Source organism: Onychomys torridus, chromosome X (assembly GCF_903995425.1).
Source record: "Onychomys torridus chromosome X, mOncTor1.1, whole genome shotgun sequence".
In the NCBI taxonomy this organism is placed as follows: Eukaryota; Metazoa; Chordata; class Mammalia; order Rodentia; family Cricetidae; genus Onychomys; species Onychomys torridus.
Genome location: NC_050466.1, coordinates 104728176 through 104750737, shown reverse-complemented (window position 1 = coordinate 104750737; position 22562 = coordinate 104728176). Strand labels below are relative to the sequence as shown.

Here is a 22562-nt window from a genome sequence, read left to right as displayed (position 1 = left end):
AAGTCATATAACAAAGTTAGGTATGCGTATTCTTTCTTGTTAATAATAAACATTGTGTTATGATACTTGAAATGATGGCACTAATTTTCGACACCATTCTTGAGTCCATTCTTTTAGCAGTGTAATACAGTCATAATCATAGTCACAGTTCTCTAGAGGAAGAAAATGAATATATGCCAAAAGGGGTGTAGTATATTGGATTACACTGTATAGTCTGAGTAGTACAACAATGGCTCTCTCATACTAGAGACAAAGACCTGGTAGTTCTTCAGTTCACAGAGCTGAATGTTTCTGTGGCCCTAATCCAGTTATGAAAGAATAAGTTTCCTGGAAAGTCTCTGGTGTCTAGTCCTTGTTGGAGCCCAAAGGTAGGTTCTGATTAGATCGAAGGTATGAAGAATGAGAAATAAATGGACAAACTTGTTATTAAGCATGAAATAAATTTTCTTTCATTTTTTATCTAGGATGCCACTGGAAGGTGAAGCTCTTATTTAGGTTGAGTTTTCCCATTTCAATAAAACCCCTCACAGGAGTAATCAGAAGCTTGTTTTTTATTTGATTCCAGATTTAGTCAAGTAGACAACCAAGATTAACCATCAGGGTCATGTAATATATGTCTTTGCTTCTGAAAATTGCCATATGACATGCTAGTAAGATATCTGTTTATAAAATGTAATCAGATGCTTAAAAATACTTGTCACAAAGTTCTTTGTCCCTCTTTGTCTTCCATTATTACAATGAGAACTTTCCCAGTATATCTTGACAAAGACTTGCTGTCAATTCACTGAAAATTTAGTAGTAACAGCCACTGTACTTCAGGCCATCCTTGATCCATGAACATACAGGTGACTCTCAGGCATGTGAACAACCTAAGTATCAGCAGAATTTCAAACACTTACCACACCGTACATGAGGTCTTTGAGCATGTACTAAGAATATTAATCAGACGGAGTCACATTTTACTAAAACCTGTATGCTTGTAAATTAAATATTGCCTGCTTTCTAATACGTGTAAGAATTTGCAAACATTCATTATGTAAAAGTGTTGAAGAAACAGATAATTGTAAACATGTTCAAAAGTACTATGAGGTTAATAGGATATGAAGGTAAACTACAATAGGACACCAATTCTGTCTAGGTCCAAAAAAGATCTATTACAGCAAAGGAAACACATTGTAGTATCACTTCCAAGAGTATGACTATGGAATTTTTTTATAGTATTGTAACATTTTTAATAATAAAATTAGCAATCATTGTCTTCATAGAAATAGCTGAAGATATTATTTTGCTCTTTTTCATTTTTCATATATTAGAAAAAATATCTCTGAAAATTATCTGGCATGTTATGTAACAAATACAATGATTTAAATATGAAACAGTAATATTAATGCAAAATGAAGATGTATTTATTAAATGCTATAAATTATCACTTAATGGATTATTAAAGTTAAATCAAGAATGTTTCTGCACAGAACTCCCATCTGGACAAGAGGTGAGTACCTGGGGTTATAGTCAGAGAGGCACCCTCCCCTAGGTGCCACCCCTGGGCACCAGCCATCCCAGGAAGACGTGCCCAACTTGGCCCCAGTTTCTGGGCATTCAGCGGGCATGGTGAGAAGGCTCCCCTTTTCCAAGACTGCGGGCAGACCCTGCAATCTCCACACCTTGCCCCCACACCCATCAGCCTGAAACCCCAGCCACTTCCTGAGATTCAGAGACCAGCCCCCAGGTCCCATCCACCCTAGGAACTCCCATCTGGACCAGAGGTGAGTGCCTGGATCAGGAATACAGGGAACAAACCTAAACATAATGAAGGCAATCTACAGCAAGCCAACAGCCAACATCAAATTAAATGGAGAGAAACTCAAAGCAATACCACTAAAATCAGGAACAAGGCAAGGCTGTCCCCTCTCCCCATACTTATTCAATATAGTACTGGAAATTCTAGCCAGAGCTATAAGACAACAAAAGAAGATTAAGGGGATACAAATTGGAAAAGAAGAAGTCAAGCCTTCCCTATTTGCAGATGACATGATAGTATACATGAGTGACCCCAAAAATTCAACCAAGGAACTGATACAGCTTATAAACACCTTCTGCAACATAGCAGGATACAAGATCAACTCAAAAAAATCAGTAGCCCTCCTGTATACAATAGACAAACAGGCTGAGAAGAAAATCAGAGATACACCACCATTTACAATAGCCACAAATCATATAAAATACCTTGGGGTTACTCTAACTAAGCATGTGAAGGACCTATATGACAAGAAATTTAAGTCCCTGAAAAAAGAAATTGAAGAAGATGTCAGAAAATGGAAAGATCTCCCATGCTCATGGATAGGCAGGATTAACATAGTAAAAATGGCGATCTTACCAAAAGCAATCTACAGATTCAACGCAATCCCTATCAAATTACTGACACAATTCTTCACAGACCTGTAAAGAATAATACTCAACTTCATATAAAAAAAAAAAAAAAACAGGATAGCCAAAAGAATCATGTACAATAAAAAAAACCTCTGGAGGCAACACTATCCCCAACCTCAAGTTCTAATATAGAGCTACAGTAATAAAAACAGCTTGCTCAGCCTGGAAGGAGGGGACTGGAGCTGCCTGTACTGAATCCACCAGGTTTGAATGAATCCCCAGGGGAGTCTTGGCCCTGGAGGAGATGGGAATGGAGGGGAGGGGCTGGGGGAAAGTGAGGGCGGGGCGGTAGGGGGGAGGACAGGGGAACCCATGGCTGATGAGTAAAATTGAAACACATACAATGAATTAAAAAAAAAAAAAAACAGCTTGGTACTGGCATAAAAAGCAATATGTGGACCAATGGAATCGAATTGAAGACGCTGACATTAACCCGCACACTTATGAACATATTATTTTTGACAAAGAAGCCAAAAATTTACAATGGAAAAAAGAAAACATCTTCAACGAATGGTGCTGGCATAACTCGATGTCAATGTGTAGAAGGCTGCAAATAGATCCATATCTGTCACCATGCACAAAATTTAAGTCCAAGTGGATCAAAGACCTCAACATAAATCCAGCTCTGAACCTGATAGAAGAGAAAGTAGGAAGTAGTCTTGAATGCATTGGCACCAGAGATCAGTTTCTACATATAATACCAGTAGCACAGACACTGAGAGAAACAATCAATCAATGAGACCTGTTGAAACTGAGAAGCTTTTGTAGAGCAAAGGACATGGTCAACAAGACAAAGTGACAGCCTACAGAATGGGAAAAGGTCTTCACCAACCCCACATCTGACAGAGGGCTGATGGGGAGGACAGGGGAACCCATGGCTGATGTGTAAAATTAAAACACAAATCTAATAAATAAAAAAGGAGAAAAAAATAGAATGTTTCCTATACACCAAAACAGTCACTTGAGATTATTGCAAATTTATTATATGAGGAATTCACAGAAGATAATCTAATGGTATTTCTGTGTAATGAAAAGGAACCTCTTTCCTTTTGTAATTAAAATAGTTTACAGATTATGACATTGATTACTTCAAAACTAAAGTTTACTTATACTTTTGACATTAAATATGGCCAGGTAATCCATTTCATTCAACAAATATCTGTTGACGTCTTTATGAAAATGGACAATCTATACAAAAGTAGCCAAGAAAAGATATTGCTGAAGATAAATAGCAAAAGGATAAAATTAAATGTTCATTGCTTACAATTTAGTAAAATCTGTAAATTCTATCATGAAGAGTATATGCATTTATGTACATTACCCAATATTATATGCACAATAACTATGGAGAAAAAGGAATATATTTTACCTCATGTTAAAAGTCAGTGAGTATCTGTATTATGATATGAATTTCTAAAATCATTATATTTACTCTATATCATAAACTAAGCACAAACCCAGTTCTCTAATTCCAGCATTTTGTGCTCATTGCTTTGCTAATCATTTTGTTGTGATTATTGCCTGGGGAGAAGTGTTTTTTAATAGACATTTACATGCTAATTTGCTGTGTCATAGAATACTAAGACATTTGTTCAAAAAATATTCTGGGTGCATTTGTGACATTGGATCTGGGTATGATTAACATTCGCAACAATAAGTCTAAAAAAATTAAAGTGTGTTCATTAATGTGGACAAAGCTTTATTCTGTCAGATGACTGACTAAAAGAAAGAAAGAATGACTCTTCCATGTGATTTGGTACACAATTTTTGTTGTTGTTTGTTGGGTTTTTTGTTTGTTTGTTTGTTTTTCAATTCAACATGAAACATTAGAAGTAGGTAGGCTAAATACAGACCTTCAGCTCTTTTCTGCTCCTGAAATTTAAAACTCCAGTCTCATTCCCAGCTCTGTAAAAGAACACAAACTGCAGCCTTACTCTGTCTCCCACCTTCATTTTCAGTAGATCTTCCCGTTCCAACCTTTTTCTCCTCACTTGTTGCTTTGTTCTAGTCCCAACTCAAGGAGGCACTCCTTAGAAACCAAATATCAGCATAGAGAATTAAAATCTTTTTAATCCCAGATGCCTAGATGCCAATATAAAACCACAGTCAATAAGAGCTAGGACAATATGTCTCTACTAGAGCACAGCTGCCTACCACAGCAGGCTGTCTAACATAGATGAGGAACACTTTAAAGAATTTAAAATAGCCTTTTGGAAGATGATAGAAGTCCTTAAAGAAAGACTGAATACATCCCATTAAAAAGTATTTGAAAGTACAGAAGACAATAAATAAAACCATTCCATACAAAAATAGTGGAAATAGAATCAATAAAGACAACTCAAACTGAAGATAATCTGGAAATGAAAATTTAGAAATGTAAACAGGAAACATAGAGACAAACTTCAAAAACAGAATAAAAGAGTTGGAAAAGATAATCTTAGGCCGTATTCTGTAGGTTGTTGAAGTGTTTGAAGATTACCTATCTACATTATATCTCTGTATGACCTTGAAACATATATAACATGACTAAAAGTTTGATTGTTATATATGACTATTAACCTGTATTTTTAATTATCCTAAATAATTTGCGATAATAACTTCAAGGACTAGAAATTTACATGATATTGTTAAATGAGCTGCATAGGTACAATACCCTAAATAGGAGTATCAACATATATGCACTACATTCTAACAAAAATAATCTTAAATTTGAATCAATATACAAAATCCCATACCAATGTAAAATATTCAAGAGTAGTATTTGCTTTTTTTTGAGAAGTAGATTCAATAATTTACCTGTTTCTCCTATTATTTCTATATCCCCTCTTTCATTTTTCAGAACATGATCCCTCAGTCTAATATCCTTTGCTTAGTTTTTTTCTGACCCTTACCAATGACAACTTATAATCAACCCTCCTAAACAATAGCAACAGCCTAAAACCCAATCAAACGACCAAAAAATACCAACACCCCACCTCTTGGGAATGTGAATATTGTGTTCTTTAGACTGCTTCCTGTTGTTTGAGGGCACTTAGAAAATTGGGATAATGGTCAAATCCTGGCTAGAGTAGGCTGTGAGGCTGAACCCTCTCAGCCAATATCCTTGAAGCTCTTCTGGATACAGAACTCTGAGGAAACTCTAACAGAAGCATTCTAAGAGGTTGAATCACCTGGACCATTCATTTTCATTGGTATTTGATCTCCTTGCTCTGAAAACATAAACTTTCAAGGTAACATGTATATTTTCATTAACACATGTATGGACTATGCATTGTATACAAACCAGACAAAGATGATTTTTTGTTTTACATTTGAGTAGGTAAAATATATATCACCTGTCTTAGAGATTTTTTAAGTTTATTTTTTTATGTCTATAGCCAGGATACTCAGATCTTCCCAGGTCAAATTTGATTGTTCTTTGTCTGGAAGGAATCTACAGCGTTTCATTTCCTGTGGAAACAAAAGCATAACATTTTTCCCAATGCAACATATTGTCCAACTTCCATTTTGAAGTTAAGACTTTTTTTGTTTGTTTGTTTGGTTTTTTTCGAGACAAGGTTTCTCTGTGTAGCTTTGTGCCTTTCCTGGAACTCACTTGGTAGCCTAGGCTGGCCTTGAACTCACAAAGATCCAACTGTCTCTGCCTCCCGAGTGCTGGGATTACAGGCTGACAAGACATTTTTAAGATATACATGTTGGTTAAATTTAGCAATTTTCATATTCCAATGTCTCTCAACAGCTCTCTTTGTTCATTAACAGTAAAAAAATTCAGACAACATAGTAACATACAGAGTCCAGACTTATTTCCTATCTCTATATGGCTTATTATTTTTATTACTTTATTCTTTCTTTAAAGACTTTACTTTCTACTATTAGATTATTTTTTCTTTGACTCTTTATAACCATTTTTTTCTTTAAGCCTACACACATTTTTAAATACACTGTAGCCTGTTTGGAGAGATTTTTCCCATCTGAAGCTGCTTTACTGTGTATCTGAATCCTTTTCTGTCTGAATGAGCAAAACCTTAAACATACCACATGGCTTAGCTCATGGTGCATTGGTGGCTCAAGCACTCAGGCAGCTTCCTAGTGACTTGTATCTGTACTGTGGCTGGCATGAAAGACACAAGACTAGGAAGCCACATTTGGCTTCATTTTTGTGTACTTAGAACCCTTTCTAAGCTTTCTCTGGTCTTATGGGGATATATGTTGTTGGACATTGGGTGCCATTTGTAGGCAGCTTTTTCTGTCCTAACAGCCAGCTTCCAAATAACCACATAAAGACTTCTGACTAATTATAAAAGGTGAGTCGATAGCTTAGACTTGTTACAAATTAGTTTTTAAATCTTAAAATAACCCCTATTTCTTATATAAGGTTCAACAGATGACTTAGTACCCTTTCTCAAGACAGAATATTCATCTTGTTTCTCTCCGCCTTTCTTGGCAACTCTGTCCTTCCCAGAGTTATCTCTCTCTGGTTCTCACACCTATATCTCTTCCTGCCTAGCTATTGGCCATTTAATACTTTACTAAACCAAACATAGTGACATATATTCACACAATATAAATTAATATTCATTCCACAACATGAATTGAAAAAATTCAAAGTATCTTTTTCTTCAGATGATATAATAGTATACATAAATGATCCTAAAATTGTACCAGGAAACTTGTGCAGCTTATAAATATATTCAGCAGAGTAAATGAATATAAAATTAACTCAAAAAATCAGAGAAAGATATCAGGAAAACAACACCTTTCAAAATAGCCTCATATAATATAAAAACTTTGTATTTGGTTCTGTTTTTCTTATTTAATAAGACCATTTAGAATTTCATCTACATAGGTTATTGTAACCAAGCAAGAAAAAGACTTGTATAATAAAAATTAAGATATTGAAGAATATATCAAAAAATGGAAACCCCCCCCCCCACGCTCGTGAATCAGTAAGATTAATATAGTAAGCATGGCCATCCTACTGGAAGCAATCTGCTGATTCAGTGTAAACCTCATCAAAATTCCAACACAGTTTTTTAAAATTCTTCAAACAAACAATTTTGAATAATGAAAGAACTGTTAGAGTTATCATCAAATCTGATTTTAAATTGAACTACAAAGGTATATTTATAGAAATACTATGACATACGTTTTTCAATGGAATAATAAAGTTCCAGGGATAAATTCACACACATTGGAACACCTGATTTTTTATTTTAAATAAAGCCCAGTAATATACACTGGTAAAATGATACAGTATGTTCAACAAATGGTGCTGATCAAACTGGATGTCTGTATGTAGAAGAATCCAAATGGATCCTTACTTTACATACTCATCATTGTGCAAAAACTCAAATTCAAATGGGTCAAAGATTTCAACATAAAACCAGATACACTGAACCTGATTTTAAAAAAAGAAAGTAAGGAATAGCCATGAACTCATTGTTACAGAAGAAGACCTTCTGAACACAACACAATCAGCACAGGAACTAAGAACTATGATGATGATGATGATGATGATGATGATGATGATGATGATGACAGATAAGACCTTATGAACCTGTGAGTTTTCTGAACTGCAAAGGAAAAGGTCATTTGGACAAAGTAACAACCTACATAATGGGAAAATATATTTACCAAGTACATATCAAATAAATGGCTAATATCCAAAATATATGAAGACCACAAGATATTATATATATAGGAATCAAATAATCCAGTTGAAAAATGGGATACTAATATAAACAGAAATCTCCATACAGGAAACTCAAATGGCTGAAAAATAAAGTAATATTCAACCCTGTTAGCTGCCAGGGAATTGAAAATCCAACTACATTGAGGTTTCATCTTACACCCTGAGGAATAGCTAAGATCAGCAGCAACAAATTGACAGCTCATGCTGGTGAGAAGGTGGGATAAAGAGAACTGTCATCCATTGGTGAGACTTAAAACTTATACAGTCACTATGGAAATCAGTGTATTAGTTCATCAAGAAGATGGGGATTGATCTGCTTCAAGATTCAACTATATCACTCTTGAATAAATACCCAAAGTATTCTTCATCCTATCATTAGAATCACTTGCTCATCCATGTTTACTGCTGCTCTAATCATAATAGACAGAAATTGGAAACCACCTCTATGTCCCCCAATAAAAGAATTGATAAATAAAGTTTGATATATTTACACAATGAAGTATTACTCCCCTGTGAAATAAATGACATCATGAAATTTGTAGGCAAATAGATGGAATGAGAACATAATCATCCTCAGTATGGTATGGTAACCTAGACCTAGAAAAACAAATATGGTATACATTCCTTTAAATGTTGGCATTAGCTGTTAAGTCAATGATAACAAAGTTACAATGCATTTAACCACAGAAAGTAGGTATAGAGTAAGGGACTAGAGGGGATAGATAGATCTCATTATGGATGGGAAATAGTTTAGATATTTATGGATGGATAGGTAGCTGGAATGGGAGGATCAAGTAGGGAATGGGAGGGGAAATGGGATTGTGCAAGGGGATACAGGGAGAGACAGCTAAATATAATGGACATTTGAGAGTCAGTATTAAATCCTATTAGAGTGGAAACTTTACAAAATTTATGCATATTTGAAGCTGATTTAGATGAAATTGCCACATAGTTGGGGAGACAAATCCTCAAGCAGATGTCTGTCTCTTCTGGAATTGGATTATCTCTAATTTAGGTGTTGGCCAAAGGGGACCCTTGAATATGCTTAAACAACCCAGGATGTTGCCCAGACTATAAGTTGCTCTCCACAAACTGACAGTAAGACCCCACTGTTAAAGACAATAGCTACACAACATACAGATGTTGATCTGTTGCCTACATAGTGACTTAATTCCTGTCCTTCACTATCTTTGGTAAAGGAAATTTACTCTGCACACTATCAAAATAGAAATATGAACATCAAGCCAATCACACACCCTTTATTTACAATGGTGTACTGCCTTAAAAATATGCTAGGGCAATGGTTGCACTAAGCTTGTGATAGTATCCAACCAATAACTTGTTTGATGTTAGGCCCTCTCCACAAGGTGGAAGCTGTATCTGAGACTGCTTGCATGACCAAGAAAAAGAGACTAGTTACCCCAGAGACCTAGGGTAAAGACAAATACTATTGGCCTCAAAACAAAAAGGTTGTGTTAAAATCACTAATGATATTCTGTATTATGGCCTTGTGCTAGATAGGGATTTCTTTGTTTTTTTTTTGTTTGTTTGTTTGTTTTGTTTTGTTTTGTTTTTTAATTCAACTTTCATATATTCCATCCCAACTACAGTTTCTCTATGTCAATATGACTAAGCTAAAGTAATCTGAAAAGAGGGAACCTCAATTAAGAAAATGCCTTCGTGAAATAAGGCTCTACACAAGCCTGAAGGTTGTTTTCTTAATTAGAGATAGTGCTATCTCTGCACTGCTGGTCCTGAGTACTGTAAAAAAGCAGGTTGAGCAACCAGTATGTAGCATGTCTCCGTGGTCTCTGCATCAAATTTGTCTTAAGTTTCCAGCCCTGTTTGAGAGCCTGTCCTGACTTCCTTCAATGATAAACAGAGATGTGTAAATGTAAACTGTCTAAACCCTTTCTACTCCAACTTGCTTTTGGTCATGGTGTTTCATCGAAGCAATAGTAACCCTAACTAATACAGCCATCATCAGAGAACATTTCTCCTGCAGCAGATGATAACAAATATGGTGATCCACATTCAGACATTATGCAGAGAGTGAGAGCCCTTGGAACATTCATCTCCAAATGGGTATCTCCATCAAATCTCCATCATCTAAGCTCAGGGAGCCCCACTGAAGAGGTGGAAAGAGTGTATGAGCCAAAGATGATAGAAGACACCAAGAAAACAAGGCCTTCCAAATCAACATGAGCAAAGCTCATAGCAAAGCTCATATGAACTCATAGAGACTGAAGCAGCTTGCAAAGGGCTTGCACAGGTGTGTATCAGGTCCTCTGTGTATATATTGTGGCTTCTAGTTTGGTGTTTTTATGGGATTCCTAGAGTGTGTGAATAGGCAGGTCTCTGTTTCTTGTGCCTTATCTTGGTCTCTTTTCCTTTTGTTGGTTTGTCCTGTCCAACTTCAATGTTATAATTTTTGTTCTATCTTATCATATTTAATGTTGTTATATTTTTTAAAATTATTAATACCTAGCTACTATGAAGAAGATTAACAACTGTATTGTCACTTATGCCTGCTATGAGAGGAAAATCAGTTTTCTCCAATAGAGTGTTATTGGGTGTATCCATCACTCCTGGCCAGGTCTTGTGTTCAAGAGTGGTTAACCAACATATAATGGACTCTACAGGTTTTTAATTGGCCTTGATTTGGTTACAATTTAGTGGTTTTGTTGCAATTATTGTTTGCATGGGTTTCTGTTTACTTTTAGGGTGTTGTTTTATTTTGTTGTCTTGGTTTATTAGGTGTTTGTTTTGAGAAGGAACTTGAAGTTGGGTGGCTAGGGAAGGGGAGAGTATTTGGAAAGACTTGGTGGAGAGGGAGGTTATGATCAAAATATACATAAATTAATGAATAAATAATAAATATTGAAAATAATGAAACATGGACTTTCCTCAAATCTTGAAACTGTGATCTTTAATAGCAGACTTTAACCAATGGCACCTGGATTTTAAAATGGAAGTGCTAACTGTAGGGCTAATTTCTTGGGACTACTCAGCTTCCATTAGTATGTAGGACAATTGCTTAAAATAAATTTCTCCCTCAATTTTCTGCCTTCACTGATACCTCTCTCATCGTAATAACATAAGCCAATTCCTTTAAGTGAATCTCTGTCTCCTTTCTCTTCACCCCCTGTATATCTCTCTCTCTCTCATTCCTGTATTTGTATATGCACATAATATAAATGTGATTTGTCTACTTCTCTGGAGAACAGTGAGTACTCATTACTTTAAAATATACTGATATTTTATGTGCTGCCAAGAAAGACATAAATTTTCACTACTAGTACTATGTCACATATGAGTTGATCATATTATTTTTCTTTGCTTTGAAATATATTTCATTTCTTCCCATCACTCAAAAATTTCCCCTGCATGTAACTTACATTGTTTTGTTTATGTTAGGTAGTAATCTCTTTGGAACAAACTAAGCAAAAAATGTTACTGGGGCCGTTAATGCTGAGGAACCAAATTGTGTTGTTTCTCAATTTCTTCTCTCTCTTTTTTTTTTTTGTGTGTAGCTTTGCACCTTTTCTGTAACTCACTTTGTAGACCAGGCTGGCCTCGAACTCACAGAGATCTACCTGCCTCTGCCTCCCAAGTGCTGGGATTAAAGTCATGCGCCACCAACACCCTGCTCCTTTCTCAACTTCTTAAAAAAGCCGGGCGGTGGTGGTGCATGCCTTTAATCCCAGGACTTGGGAGGCAGAGGCAGGCGGATCTTTGTGAGTTCAGGGCCAACCTGGGCTACCAAGTGAGTTCCAGGAAAGGCGCAAAGCTACACAGAGAAACCCTGTCTCGAAAAAAACAAAAACAAACAAACAAACAACAAAAAATAACATAATGGTGTTTAAAACCAGCCAAGCCAAAAATCTAAATAGAACAAAATAATTTGATTTCAGACATGGACAGTGTTAATCTTAATTTCAATTTCTGTTCTTTATCTGTCCATTCTTATATTCATAGCATTGAATTACTGAAATGTAATGATGTGGCTAAGTGCTGTCAATTGGAAATATCTAAAACCATGTGGATAAGCTCAGATCTCAGGAAAGCATCTGGGCTACAAGTAGATTGATTGTCTTTTTCTGGAGTGGTATTTGTTTTAAAGTATCAGATGAGACATTGGTTTGTAGTGAATCATCACTCATTTCATGCAGTATTATTTTTTGAAAAAAAAAAACTAATTATTTACATAGGGTACATTTTTATTGCAGCATTGTAAACAATAACATAAATAATATCAAAAAAGTAATATTAATGAATTCTAGAATAATGATAACACTCCAACTTTAGTTAACTCACACTTCCAACATTGGAGTGGTTCAGAGATCTGTTTGAATGTATTTCTATAACACTTGGGCTTCAAATACATTATCTCTTGCTCCTCATTGCTCTTGTCATAAGGTTCAGGACAGAAGAATTAAGGTCAGAAAGGATAAAGGAGATAGCTTCTACTGTGAGGTTTTATGACAGCTCCTTGCCTTTACCACAGGCCTTGAAGAAAACATCCATTATCCCTCTTAAGCATGACTATGCACATCTAGCTCAAAGTCACTAAATCCTTTTGTTTATTTTGCCAACAAGTCCTCTTGATTAATGTCTTCTTGTTACTTGGTAACTAAGATACACTCTATTAGTTCAGTTTTAATCCACATAGGAGGAAGAGTAAAAGTCAGAATAGATTATAGTCATCATTAAAAGAGGTGGCATTCCAGGTATGTAGTGATTGCTGTCTAGTAAACAGAAGAGGATACAAGGATAGAAGATAAATTCTACATTTTTGTATAAAATTCTTGATGTTGAATTTCCTAAGACTAGAAAATGAATTATCGTTCACATTTACCAGAATGCTATTAGGAATTATCTTTTACATTTACCAGAATACTATTCTGAGTAAGGCACACATTTATAATATTATTAGACATAGTGTAGAAACAAACTTTGAGAGAAACACTGGAAACCATTATTTATTGTCATTACAATTATTGATGAGACATAAAGCAAAATTATAAAAAAGTGTTAAATAGATCATATCACCAAATGAGAATCATATATTTGATATTATTTCAATAAAAGCCAATAATGAAATTGCTTGGCATCATGAGTAATAACAACATTGCTACTTATAGTGAGAGAATATGAAGTTTTATAGGGATTCTTCATTCACAATTGAAATTATGAGGCTGGAAAGATAACAGATAAATTGATGAAGTGCTTTCTTTGCAATATCTGAACAATAAATTTCAGTCTCATGACACGTATAAAAACAACAGCCAAGAACAAAAACAGCCAAATGTGGCATGGAGTGCTTGTAATTGCAGAGATAGGGACATGGGTTAAACTGGTTGGGTGTGGTTCAGGCCAGTCTGCTTAGCCGACTTGGTGGGACCTGCATCCCAGTAAAAGAATTTGTCTTAAAAAAGGTGGGTTAATTAACGAACAGTCAAATTGAGGTTGTTCTCTGCCCTAAACACACACACACACACACACACACACACACACACACACACACACACACACACGGCACACATGTTAGCATGCACACACAAAAATATAAATCATAAGCATATACTACCTAGATATGAACAAAAACTACATAGCTTCCAGACAACCCATAGAATCTTTGCATGTACTTACTGTATATTAAATACAATATATAAGTTCTGTTTTCTATCCATTTTTTCTAACATTTTATTGGTCAATTAAATGTTTACATAGACCTATGAATTAAAAAAATATTCACACTTGGGAGACAGAAGCAGGTGGATCTCTTTGAATTCAAGTCCTGCCTGGTCTACATAGTGAGTTTTAGGACAGCTATGGTTACACAGAGAAACTCTGTCTAGACAAACCAAAAAAACAACAATAAATATTATAAATATATATTCAATATAAAATAATAAAATATTATCTTTAACTAATATTATTATTATTAATAATATTATTATTGGAACACCTGTCTTTCAACTAATTTTGTTCATATGACTTTGGCATATCTCATGTATAGGTACTGAAAATTTCTCATTGGCTGAACAAAAACAATTACAAAACGCAATGGATTACAAATTTCACTACTACTTCAAAAAGAAGAAAATATGTAGAGAGCAAAAACAGCATGTTAAAGTATAAAAACTGGGATATTTCTAAAACCTCCCTTGTTAAAGGGATAGGAATTATGTACATGAACCATGACAGTCATTTAATATTCACATTGAAATTTTCAAAATCTTTGTCTTTGTTACATAAATTTTTTAAAACTTTATCAACTGTGTCAATTTGAGTTCCTTGGCTAATGCATAAGAATTGGGAAAACCTACATTCCTTCTTTAAAACAACAAAAAAAAATCCAGAAAGATTAAATCCTGAATATCAACAAGGCCTCTTATATTTGTTAGACAGCTGAGGTCACTGAGCAAACTATTAACCTCACAGATGGAGAGAATCATATGTAACAAGAATCACAGTTTGCTGAGTGTGTAAATCCATAGATACAGCTAACAATTTCAAAAACCTTGAAGTATAACTCAGACTTGTTTAAGACTTGGGAGAGAACAAAAATACTTGTAAGTTAATTCTGAACATTACATTTCTTTCTTTACTACTTTCTTTTTTTTAACTTGCTCTTTGGCTTGATAGCTCTAGGATGCATCTTGTGTTTTAAATGTTAGTATCACTATCATTGTGCATACATGCTTGTTTCTCTATTTATTTTATTTGCCTGTGGTCCTGGGTTGTACAGAAGACCACCATCCCTAAGCCAGAAGCTATCTCCAATTGACAACCACTTGCAAATGACAACTTAGTTTTCTCCCATGCAGTCTCACTGTGAAAGAATACTAGCATTAATGGTTCCTTGTCTGACAACGTGTTGTCAAGGCTTTTTTAAAAGTTTATTTTATTTTATTTTTATTTTTAATTTTCTTTCCTTTTCTTTTCTTTCTTTACTTGTTTATCTATTTTTAAATCTACAGGTTTTGTGTATATATTAGGGCTTACAGTTTTGTGTTTTTATGGGATTCTTGAATGTGCAAACAAGTGTGTCTCTGCTTCTGTATCTTTTTCTTGTCCCCTTTCTTGGGCTCTTTTCTTCTTGTATGTTTGTCATATTTCTATTTTTTTGATGGCAATATTATACTATATTATATTATATGATATTATATTATAATACATATCTTTTCTTAAGAAAATTTTTATTCATTTTACATACCAAAGACAGATCCCCCTCTCTTCCCTTCCTCCACTCTCTAGTCTTTCCTCCCACAACACATCCCCCATTCCCTCCTAATGCAATGTAAGGTCTCACCTCAGGAGTCAGCAGAGCCTAGTACATTCAGTCTAGGCAGGTCCAAGCCCCTCCCCCTGCACCAAGACTGTGCAAGGTGTCCCACCATAGGTATTAGGCTCCAAAAAGTCAACTCATGAACCAGGGATGGAAGTTATATTGTATTATATTATATTATATTATATTAATCTTCTAGATCCCTGTTTGTTTTCTAAGGGGAGACAGAAAGGAGGGTGGATCCATATAGAAGGGGAAGTAGGGAGGAAATATTAGTAGTCTAGTGAGGAGAAACAGTAGTCAAAATATATTTTATGAAAAAAATCTATTTTCAATAAATTAAAAATAAAAAAGGAAGAAAGAAAGCAGGCCAAACTAAGCATAAACAAGCAAGCCAAGAAGCAGTGTTCTTCCTTGGTCTGGAATTCAGTTGTTGCCTCCAAATTCCTTTGAATTCTTGCTTTGGCATCCCCTGATGATGTACTATAACCTGTAAGCTAATCTCTTCCTCCTCAAGCTGCTTTTGGTCATTGTGTTTATCATAGTAATTGAAAGCATAATAAGACAACATGTATATATATATATATATATATATATATATATATATATATATATATATATATATATCTGTACTATCCGACCCTTTTGCAGAACCAGAATTATGTATTTATCTTTCTGTTAAATATTTTTCTAGCAAATATGTCAGACAAGTATTAAGAAAATCGGTAGAAAAAGGAACCTAAAGGCTAAGAAAGATGAAATACATGGGACTTTTGTTTAGTATGATAAAAATGAAGTAAAGAACTGGAAGCAATTCATAATTACCATCTTTGTTTTTATTATTTCAAGGATTTATAACATTTGTTGATGAGTATGTATATGCGTGATTGTGTGTGCATGCTTGGGGAAGGTGTATGTGTGGCAGTGGGGGGCTATGTGCACATGAACAGGTAGGGGCTGAGACCAGAGGGTTCTGATTCCTATAGCTGGAGCTATAGGTGAATGTGAGGTGCATGCTGTGTTCTAGGAACTGAATTCAGGTCCTCTGGGAGAGTAGACCCTGTTGTTAACCACTTAGTCATTTCTCTAGGTATACATTTCTTCTCAAATAGCTTAAAACATGTAAATATAAGCTTTTTTGCACCACTCTCTCATGAGCCAGCTCTCCCATGCAGTCTAGTCTTGGTATGAAAGTCAGTCCCAGTCTGGCCTCACCCTTCACCTACTATTTGGCTTTCCTGTCAAGATGCCTAATGAAGTGCACCATGGAGTTCACCTAATGAAGTGCACCATGGAATGCACCTAATCAAGTGCACCATGGAGTGGAAGAGGCAGAAACACTCAGCTCATGTATGTTATCATCAATCCTTTTTATTCAAGCCAAGAAAATTTCCTTCTGGTGTTGATCTTTAATGTTTCTGATGCCTTAGATAAGATTCACTATGAAAGCCAATCCTTCAAAGTTCAACAGTGATAAAGAACTGAAAATTGACATCATTCTCGACCCTCAGCAGTGTACCCTGACTTTGTTAGACACAGGAATTGGCATAACCAAGGCTGATCTCCTAAATAAATTGAGAACTATTTCTAAGTCTCGCACAAAGGAATTCATGAAGTCTCTCAAGGCTGGTCCAGACATCTCTATGATTGGGGAGTTTGGTATCTGATTCTACTTAGTAAATCCACTGACAGAGAAAGTGGTTGCTATCACAAAGTACACTCATGCTGAGCAGTATGGCTGGGAGTCTTCTGCCTAGATCTTTCAGTTGGTTCAGACCGTTGTGAGCTCATTGGCTTGGATACCAAAGTGAGACTCACCTCAAAGAAGACAAGACAGAATACTTAAAGAAGAGAATCAAAGAAGCAGTGAAGAAACACTCACAGTTCATAGGATATTACCCTTCACCCTCTATTTGGAGAACAAGTAAGAAAAGGAGATCAGTGATGATGAGGTAGATCAAGGAGGGGTGAGAAAGAGAAGGAAGATAAGGATGATGAGGAGAAGCCTAAGACTGAAGATGTGGGATCCAATGAGGAGTACAACAATGGCAAAGGTAAGAAACCAAAAACAAAGAAGAAACACATGGATCAGGAAGAGGTGAATAAGACTAGCCTATTTGTACCATACACACTGATGACATCACTCAAGAAGAATATGGTGAAGTCTAGAAGATCCTCCCTAATGATTGGAAAGACCACTTGGCAGTTAAGCACTACTCTACGGTTGAAATTCAGGGCATTGCTCTTCATTTCTTGATGATTTCCCTTTAACCTTTTTGAGAACAAGAACAACATCACATTGTATGTCTGTCATGTGTTTATCATGGACAGCTGTGATTAGCTGGTACCTGACTACCTCAGCTTTATTTGTACTTTTATTTTTTTATGTGTTAAGTGTATATGGATGATTTGTTTGCATGTATATCTATATACCTTATAGTACCTAGTGCCTACAGAAGCTAGAATAGTGTATCCGATCCCCAGAGACTAGGGTTATGGACAGTTGATAGTGGCCTTGTGGATGCTGGAAATTGAATCTGAATCATGTGGAAGAACAGCAAGTACTCTTAATGGCTGAGCCATCTCCCTAGCCCAGGAGAACTTTTAATGTTAAGATATAGTAATATTTAGCCTGTACATTTGTATCTGACAACATTTTAAGTTTGTATTTCAGTACTGTGCAGACTAGTGCACTATAAGTTACTCAGCAACTCTTTCACATTGGTCAATTTGTTGAACGTTTTTAAAATATAAAGTTATTAAACTAAATGTTTATTTATTTATGTATATAGATATTTTCTCTGTATGTATGCACACAAGAAATGGTAACCAGACCCCATGGACTATAGTCATCTGCAGTTATTAGCCCCCATGTTGGTGATGGGAATTTAACTCAGGACATTTGGAAGAGCAACCAGAGCTATTAACTGCTGAGCCATCTATCTAACCTTCATTTAATCTCTTTTACATTATTTTTTACGTAATTTTATTTATTCTTGAAATGGGAATACAGTAATTGCTGATCCATATAGATTGTATTGAGGAAGATGCATGTCACTAAGCAACAAAACACAATATATGGTCAAAAATTTTCTTGTTAGAAGTGTTATAGCTATAGTTAGTATAGTTTTATATAAATAAAATCATAATATAGGATATATTTCTTTTCTCTTACATAACATTTTTAAATGTATTTATTTACTTACTTTATATATAAACCCCAGTTTTCCCTCCTTTCTCACCTCCCATCCCCTCCCCCTGTGTCTCCTCTGCCACCCAAAACCATGCCTTTTCTGTTTCTGTTCAAAAGGGGACAGGCATTTCATGGGTATCAACAAAGCATGCCATATCAAGTTGAGGTATGACTAAACACCTTTCCTTGTCTTTAGGCTGGGTAGGGCAAACTGGTATGATGAATAGGTTCCCAAGAACCAGCCAAAGCATTAGGGACAGCAAGACCCAGCAATACCACTTTGGACATATACCCAAAAGATTCTCAATCATACTATAAGGACACTTCCTCAAATATGTCCATAACAGCTTTATTTATAATTATCAGAACATGGAAACAACCTAGATGCTCCTCAACTGAAGAATAAATAAAGAAAATGTGGTACATTTATACACTGGAGTATTACTCAGCTGTTAAAAACAATGACAGCAGGAAATTTGAAGGCAAATGGGTTAAACTTGAAAAAAAAAATCATCCTTAGTGAGATAACCCAGACCTATAAAGACAAACATGGTATGTAGTGAATATAATAGATAAGTGAATATTAACTGTAAAGGATAACCATGCTACTATCCACAGACTTACAGTGGCGATGTAATGACAAGTGCCCAAGGGGAGACACATAGATCTCCTTGGAAAGATGAAATGGAATAAACCTCCAGGGTAGACTCAGGGAAGATGGGGATGGGAACTTGAATATTTGGGTTGATGGGTGGGTGGAGGGAGAATCTACTGAAAGAGATGACTGGAAATGGGGAGCATTCAGGGGCTAGGAAGAAAACTGGTGTAAGGGAATCTCCCAGGAATCTACAAGGATGACCCTATTTAAGACTCCTAACAATAGTGGTTATGTAGCCTGAACTGGCATCCTCCTGTAATCAGATTTGTAAATACCTCAATTGTCATTAGAGAGTCCTCATCCAGTAACTGATGAAAACAGATACAGAACCTACAGGCAAACATTATACAGAGCTCTGAAATCCTGCTGAAGAGAGGGAAGAAAGATCATAAGAGCCATAAAGGTCAAGGATATCACAAGAAAATCCAAAGAAACAACTTACCTGGCTCATAGGAACTCACAGAGTCTGAAGCAACAACCAGGGAGACTGCATGGGACCAACCTAATCCTTCCACATATATGTGACAGTTGTTTAGCTAGGAGTATTTGTGGGACTCCTAACAATGAGTTCCTCAACTTCAATTGTGGTGTGGTTGACTCTAAGGACCTGCCCTTGAATACCTCTGGAAAAATGCTCCAGTGGATCAAAATCCTGAATGTTACCCCAAAAACATTGTGAAGAAGTGCCTTGAGCTTTTTTCTGAGTTGACTGAAAACAAAGAGAATGACTAGAAATTTCCCAAGTCATTCTCCAAGAATCTAAAACTTGGAATCCATGAAGATTCCACTATGAGCACCTCTCTGAGCTCTTCAACTATCACAGCTCTTGGACTGGAGATGAGATAACTGCCCTTTTTGGATATGTGTCTTTCATGAAGCAGACACAGAACTCCATCTACTTTAACACTGATGAGAGCAAAGAGCAGGTGGCCAGCTCTGCCTTTGAGCATGTGCAGAATCGGGACTGTGAGGTGGTGTATACCATTGAGCCTATTGATGAGTACTGTGTGCAGCATCTCAAGGAACTTAATGCACAGAGCCTGGTCTTGCTGATTAAGGAAGGCCTGGACCTACAAAACCTAGGAAAAACAAATAAAATGGAGGAGAGCAAAGCAAAACATGAGAATCTCTGCAAGCACATGAGGGAGATCTCCAATAAAAAGGATGAAAATGTATCAATCTCCCATAGGCTTGTGTCTTCACTCTGCTGAATTGTGACGAGTACCTATAGCTGAACAGCCAACATGGAGCATATCATGAAAGCCCAAGAACTTGTACTCAACTCTACAGTGGGTTACATGATGGCTAAAAAGCAACAAAAGATCAATCCTGACTAATCCATTGTGGAGATCCTATGGCAGAAAGCTGAGGTGGACAAAAATGACAAAACTGTCAAGGACCTGGTGGTGCTGGTGTTTGAAACTGCTCGGATTACTTCTGGTTTCTCAATTGATGATTCCCATACCCACTCCATCCATGTCTACTGCATGATCAAACTAGGCTTCATTGATAAAGATGAGGTGACAGCAGAGAATCCCAGTGTTGCTGTTCCTGATGAGATTCCCATTCAAGGGTGTTGAGGTGATGAGAGAATGCCTCTAGAATGGAAGAAGTAGAACCATTGGAAGCCCATGCCCTTTATTATAGTTTCTCTGTGGCTACCCATGCAGCCTTGACTCGACCTGACCTACCTAGTACTCTGTTCTTGTCTAGAGGGTTTTTTCTGTTCTGTCTTTGTGCCTTAAGGCAAGAAAATCTCCCACATAATAGCAGGGATACATATTGTGTATTGTTGTCTTTTTGTGTTTCATTTTGTTCTGAAATTAAAAGTATGAAAACATTAAAAGTATAAACATAAATAAGCAGTATAAATAATATAAGTCCCAGGTAAATAAAAAATTATGGAATGTGAACTACTCCCCCGTCCTTATCCAGAGGAAGCTGGGTCACTGATTTATCTAAATGAATACTTCTATAGCTATTTTCAAAGTTAGGGGCACTAAGATATGCCAGTCTACAAAAACACATGATTTTACCATGTGATATCTACGACATAAGGTTTTGTAAGTGGTCTAAGCTTTCAATGTACCCAATAATACATCTGAGACGGAAAGCAGTTATTTTTTTCTGGTACCTAACCAGGACAAAACAGTATGTAGTTTAGTTTCTTTGCTTAGAAAACAAAGAAGATTTAATATCATTCCTGTAAAGTCCTAAGGTACCACAAGGACTTTGCCAAACAAATCCAACCTATGTAATATTCATCCTCAGGTGGCTGAAATCGGTGAAAGCAGCTAAGCTAGGGTCCACACTGGCGTACTGCGCATACGCAGGTGGGCTTTGTGATGTCATTGGCTGCCAGCTAACTAAGCAAAAGTTTTCAGAAGCACTTGGACACCCGACCGCCACTTTTGCTCTCCTAACCCGGGTTGTGTTGTGCGCTTGATTACCAGTGGCCAAGAAGTTTCAAGACGAAGCAGAGCGCCTACAGGCAGTGGAAGTGCCAACCTCCACACGTCTATGCCTCCATTGGGTCTGGATGATCTGTTACTTATGCCTACCATGGTGGCTTTGGCCTAATAGTGTTGGATATTATCAGTTGACCCCACAATGCTTCTGTTCTTCAGGCTGTCGTGTAGGCTGGAAATCAACCTCCCCTCTTTTTATGTCATAACGTTCAATGTGCACATGCAGATTAAGATTGTGCTGCGCTGAAGGCTGTCCCTTAACGGAAGGAATCACCCCAGGCTCAACAAATCGAAGACCTTAAAACATGACTGGTAGAAAGACCCCGATCATCAGCCTGGCAAGAGTGAAGAGGAGCGGAGGAGATGGACTTAACAAATTATTATACAGCTTTAAGAAAATAACACCGAAGAGAAGCCTTTGCCCAGCAGAATTGCCTTTGTCGGTGAGTCAGCCTTCAGTTGAAGAAGAAAAAACGAAGACTATCTGTATGGAATATCTTGATGCTGAGGAGTACCTTGACTTTGGCAGTATTTTAGAGAGAGACTGTCTAAGGAAATGCCATACAAAGCTAGAGAGCCATGGAAAAGAGAGTCTCAATGAAGAACCTGAGTGTCCAAATGACCAGACCAAACAAAATCCTAAGAAATGGGAAGATTTAAGTATGATCCTATCAGGTGCTTATTTTGATGGGTCAGATATTGAGTTAGAATTGCCTTGCCCACATTCTGAGGTGTTCACAGCATCTTATGCTTGTCTGAAAGTTCTCCTGAAAGATGAGACAAGATGTGGGCTCTATTATTTGTGACCGTTTAAAGTTCATGATGTC

The 22562-nt window shown here is 36.4% G+C and overlaps 1 pseudogene; it reads left to right on the top strand.

The window, feature by feature from the left end:
* Window positions 1-21713, top strand: part of LOC118574761 — a 50278-nt pseudogene extending 28565 nt beyond the window's left edge.
* Window positions 21714-22562: the final 849 nt, after the last annotated feature.